Source organism: Gopherus evgoodei, chromosome 7 (assembly GCF_007399415.2).
Source record: "Gopherus evgoodei ecotype Sinaloan lineage chromosome 7, rGopEvg1_v1.p, whole genome shotgun sequence".
NCBI classification, from domain to species: Eukaryota; Metazoa; Chordata; order Testudines; family Testudinidae; genus Gopherus; species Gopherus evgoodei.
The window spans coordinates 81,006,576-81,012,599 of record NC_044328.1 but is presented as its reverse complement, the minus strand read 5'-3'; positions in this window follow the sequence as shown (position 1 = coordinate 81,012,599).

Sequence of the window (6,024 nt, the reverse complement as noted above, 5' to 3'; positions counted from 1 at the left end):
TCATCCGTTCCTGGCCAGGGATGAGGAAGCAGGTTATACAGGCAGGGCCTTCTCCATAGCCTTGCACTCCACTCCCTGGCATGGGGGCAACATAAGTTGGCATAGGACACAAAGGGGCATGCTGCTGGGTCCTGTGCTGAGCCCAGCCCAGCTGGACCTGCAGCTCTTGCACCAGGACATTGAGTGTCCAGGGGCTCTGAGGACTGCCCTTGACATCAGCCGGTGCTGTGAGCTCTTCGGGGCACCACTGGCTGGAGCACCTAGCACGCCAGGGCCTGGATCTCAAGCTGCGTGCATGGCCATGTTCTAGAGCCATGTGGGCAGCTCCCACCATGGCCTGGCACGGAAGCAAGCGGGGGGATTCAGGAGATGGTCCAACCAGCTGGGGGAAGGGGTTTGCCATGGAGGCATGGAGCTGCTGTTTCCTTCCCACAGGAAAGCTATGCCAGCTGGATTTCCTTCCTCCTCCCAGTGCCATTGTTAGGTAATAAAGCAAGTCCTCACTCACCTCTCCAACACCCGAGGTTGCTGCGGAGTTGGAATATGGGCCCACAATTCTGTCAGAGACCAGACACAAATGCGTTGATCAACGGGCACACACTACCCCAAAAGCTTTAGAATAAGTGTGGCCCCTTTATTAGGGGTGGGCATCAATATTTATACACAGAAGTAAACAAAGTGATTAACAAAAGATAATGGTCATGCATAATCAATCAAGATTTTACAGGAAGAGCAAGTTTAACAAGTAAATGCATAGAGATAAAGGCTAATGGCTACTTGAGGAAGGGGGTGTCATGAGTAGTTTGCAGGTCAGTGCTTTGTTCAAAAAAGGTTCAGAAAGGATTATGCAGAGACGGCCAGTCTGGGTGTTTTTTGGCTCCAAAGTTCACCAAAAGTTTAGACCCAACATTCCTCCATTTGTAGCTTTGAGATAACTATTAATCAAAAAGCTACACCCTATTTCAAGATCTCAAGGGCCGCTTGGCAATTTCAGCCTGGGCCAATTCGAAGAGAGTAAGGCTTTTAGCTGAAGTGGGAAAAGAATAAACTGACTTACATGAGTTTATGAGGGAGGGGACACACTGAATACAGCAACACAGTATTATAAGGACTACCATGGCCCCAACAACACCCACCAAGAGGTTTTTAACCCACCCAAATCCGGGCAGCCAATTCCATAAGGCTCCCCACCAATCATAAGGTGGCTGGCCAGAGGAGTAGTTTTTAGCCATTTCCCTTAGGTGTTTGGTACGTTGAAAAGTGTCAGAGTAGGTGTCATTTACAAAAACACAGCGTTCTTCATTTATGAGGGCGCAAGTTCCTCCCTGGGCTGCTAACATCATATCTAAAGCCATTCTGTTTTGCAAAGCCAACTGGCGCAGCTGGGACATTTCCCCGGCCTGGTTTTCAAATAGGGTTGCAGTTTCATTGGTCAAAGATTCTAATAGTCCCTGTAGACGGATGATAGCACCCTTCAAGCTAGTGTGACCAGCCCACCGCTGCCAGGACAAACCATCACGGAGATTAATATCTCTGTCAGTTTCACGGATGTTACGAACGTGGGGAAAATGAGGGGGGGTGAGGGAGATCCGAGAAGGCGGTGCTAGCCATGCCAAATAACATGACCCTGCCCAATCAGGGGAGAGGAAATAATAAGCCTTGGGCCCGCACACCCAGTATGTTCCATATAATGCGTTTTGGGTATTCCATTTCTCAAAGTAGGAGGTAACCCACCGCCCGTTGTACCACTGTTCCCCTGGTAACGCAGAGGGGTCGTTGTGTGAACTGCAGAGGCACAATTTGGTAGTGTTGTCCTCAAAGGGCAGTGTAGTACTGCTTGAGCAGTTGTAGAAGGCAATTGTGTATCCTTTAACAATTAGTTGGACACCCTCGAGCTCTGAGCAGGGCTTTTTAAAAACTGACTCTGAAAACCTGCCCCTCCATGAAAAAGTTGAAAAGGTTGGATCGGGGTGAGGGATCCACATATGGGATAAGTGGGATGCGCAAGGCTTGAAGCCAAGATTTTTACTAAAGGCGGTGCCATTAAAATATATGTTGCATTTACTTGTTCCCACAAAAGTTGACCCTTTTTCTTTAACAAAACACAGTGATCCTGTTTGATTGGTTACCCTGAGATATTTGTTAATTGGCACTTCTGTTTTGTCCCATGTAAGATTGGGTTGGACTGGATCTTTTATTCTAGTCGGTGGCATCCAAGTCATATTAGCAGTGGTTAGGGGAATGGGTGTGAAGGGGAGTCCCTGTGCTGCATTTACTGGAAATTGAGTACATACCCAGCAATCACTTCTATTTCCTAAAATACGAGTTTTAACCTCATGGGAATATCTAATAAAAGCATTATCTTCATAAGCAGAAAATAAACTGAAAAAGCATAAAAAACATACAGTTGTCAAAATAAAGGGTCCTCTCATTTTTTTCGAGTTAATTTAAGTCTAATGTCTGAGAGAGGTAAGCTGGTCCACTGGTCGAAGGCAGTGTCCTCAGTGGTGACAAGAGCTGCTGGTCCGTCACTGTGGTCCACTACGGCTGGCTTGACGTGGGAGTGGTGGATCCAAGATTTGCATCCTTCCAGGAACACTGCAGTCTGGGTTGTCAAAAGAACCTGGTGGGGTCCAGTAAACCTTGGCTGGAGGGTGTCGTCACGAACGAACTTTTTGGCCCAGACGAAGTCCCCTGGTTGGAACGGGTGGATTTGTTCCTCCAGCGGCACGGTCTGGGAAAACTGCGAGGCTTTCCAAAGGGTACGGAGGCGAGCCTGTAGGGAGAGAAACTGACACGCAGTCATATGATCCCCTCCCAATAGTGAAACATCAGCACGTGGTAGCGCCCCGCCTTTGAAAGGGGGGTGTCCATAGAGCAGTTCAAAGGGGGATAATCCCAATGCGCGGGTTGGGCGAGTACGAAGGTGAAACAGGACCAAGGGAAGTACCTGAGGCCACTTTAATCCTGTTTCCTGACAGTATTTAGCCAATGTAAACTTAAGTTCCCTATTCATACGCTCAACTTTCCCGCTAGACTGGGGGTGGTAGGGTGTATGAAAGGAGTGTGAAATGCCCAGTCCTTGTTCTAAATGGCCAAGGACATGACCAGTAAAGTGAGGTCCGCGATCTGAGTCGAGCACAAGAGGGATGCCAAAACGGGGTACAATATCTCTAAGGAGAATCTTCGCCACTGTGGCAGCAGTACAATTAGCAGTAGGAAAAGCTTCGACCCAGGAAGTCAGAGGGCAAACCAAAACAAGGAGGTGCTTTTTTCCAAAAGCCTTTGGCATATCTGCAAAATCAATTTGAAGATGTTGAAATGGAGCAGCAGGCGGAGGTCTTCCACCCTTAATTTTGTTAAGAGGTGGAGCAGGTCCATTACGCTGACATGTGCTGCATGCTTTCACTATTGATAGGCAATAGGGTTGAATGCCTGGAGCATACCAAAAGCGAGCGATAGTGTCCACGAGGGCGTGCGTGCCGTAGTGACCCCCTTTATCATGGTGCCAGCGAACTGCCACAGGGTATGTGGAGCGAGGGAGGCAGGCTCGGCCATCTGGCATAAGCCAGGTCCCTTTGACCAGAGTGGCCCCGAGGCTTTCCCATGATTTTAGTTCAGCAGCGGGTACTGGTACGGGGTGCGGTGGAGTAAAGGAGGAGGTTGCAATAGCCAATGTGGGCATGGCTAAAGGTAAGGTGGCAGCCTTCTTGGCGGAGGCGTCAGCCAGGGCATTCCCACGGGTAACGGGGCTGCTATCTTTAGTATGGGCCCGGCAGTGAACTACAGCCAGGACGGAGGGTTTTTGGAGGGCGTCCAAAAGCTTGTGGATGAGGGGGAGGTGCTGAATGGGTTTACCGGCAGCTGTCTGGAAACCTCGAAACTTCCAGAGGTGGATATGACAATGCACAACTCCAAAAGCATATTTGCTATCAGTAAAAATGGTAACGGTCTTACCAGCGGCCAACTGGCAAGCTCGGGCCAGGGCATAGAGTTCAGCGGCTTGGGCTCCCCAGTTGCCTGGCAGTGAGGCGGCCTCTTGAATGTCCCATTCAGAGGTGACAGCATAACCAGTGAAACGCTTGCCATCAACATAGAAGGAGCTTCCGTCCGAGAAGAGGATGCAATCGGGGTTGTCCAGTGGCACGTCAAACAGGTTGTCTCTTATCTGTAAGATGCTGGAAACTACTTCCACACAGTCGTGCTGGTCCTGGGGGACTGGCAGGTCAGGAAGCAAGGTAGCTGGATTAAGGGGTCCACACCTTTCAAAAATTAGGTTAGTGTCTTCTAAGAGTTCGGCCTCTAGCTGTTGCTGACGATGGGCCGAAAAGACTTGGGTTGTGCCCCTACGCAGAAGGGCTGACAAGGCATGAGAGGTCCAAACCGTGGTAAAATGACCCAGGGTTAGGCTCTTTGCCTTTGTGATCAGCAGGGCAGCTGCTGCCAGAGTCCGGGTGCAGGATGGGGTTCCCTGAGCGACAGGGTCGATTTGCTGAGAGTAAAAAGCAAGCGGGAAATGGTGGGGCCCGCTCAGCTGGGTAAGGACACCACTAGCAATTCCGCCTCTCTCGTGGACAAAAAGGTGAAAGGGTTTGCTGTAATTGGGGGGGCGGAGAGACATGGAGGAGGCCACACTGTCCTTGAGTAACTGAAAGGCTTGAATAGTGTCCGGGGACCACTGCAAAGGGTCAGGAGCAAGGTTAGCAGTGAGTCGGTGGAGCGGTTTGCTTAACTCCCCGCAGGACGGCAACCAGGGGCGACAGAAGCCAATTAATCCTAAGAAACCTCGAAGTTGTTTCTTGGTGTTCGGTAGAGGGCAGTTTTGAATAGTCTTTATGCGGGCTGGGTCCATCTGTCTTCCTTCTGGGGTTAACAGGAAGCCCAGATATCGGACCTTCTGTGAGACCCACTGAATCTTTTTAGGGTCTACCTTGTGGCCTCTGGTGTGTAGGTATAATAAAAGTGCCTTACCATCGATGCGGAGGGCAGTTTCTTCGCGATTACCTAATAGGATGTCATCTACGTATAGGACCAATGTGGATCCCTGCGGACTGGTGAAACCTTCCAAGTCGTGGCGGAGGCACTGGCTGAAAATCGTGGGGCTGTCTCTGTAGCCTTGAGGAAGTCGTTGCCAGACATAACTTTGTCCCTCCCAGGTGAAACCAAAGAGATACTGAGAGTCTGGGTGCACAGGAATGCTGAAAAAAGCTGATTTTAAGTCAATAACAGTGAACCACTCAGCATCCCAGGGGATTTGGCTGATGATAGTAGCTGGGTCAGGAACTACTGCATGAAGAGGGACCACATACTGATTAACAACTCGTAGATCCTGTACAAAGCGCCAACGAACAGGGTCTCCGTCCTTTTTAGGAGGCTTTTTGACAGGCAGTATAGGGGTGTTACAGGGAGTGCGCTGAGGGCGGACTAGCTTTTGTGCAATGAATCCCTCAATAATGGGGCGGATGCCCTCCCGGGCTTCCAGCGACAGGGGGTATTGAGGGACTGACGGGGGGGTTAAGGAAGGCTTTACCTGAATCCTTACGGGCTCTGCCGAAAGGAGCAGGCCAACATCAGTGTCAGAAATTCCCCAGAGGGTTGAAGGCAAGTCAGTGAGGTCAGGGGAGAGAGAGGGGGGTGTTTCCCAATTACCCTGAGTAGGGGCCGAATCTCCTAACACTGTCATCAATAATCCTACCCCTTCAGGAGTGCAGGTTAAAGTAGCCTCAAGCTTACAGAGTAAATCCCGGCCCATCAAAGGGATCGGACAAGCTGGGGAAAAAAGAAAACGGTGAGAAAAACATTTATCAGCATAAATAACATTCAAAGGCAAAGTGAGTCCCAGAGACTGTGGGTTGCCCTCCACCCCAGTCGCAGTTTTAACCTCAGAGGATAGCCAGGGAGAGGGGGCATGATTTAAAAGAGAGAAAGTAGCCCCAGTATCAATGAGGAAAGAGACAGGCAGTCCCTGGACTGAAAGGGTTAAACGAGGCTCTTCGCTGGGAGGAGAGAAAGTGAGAAAGGAGC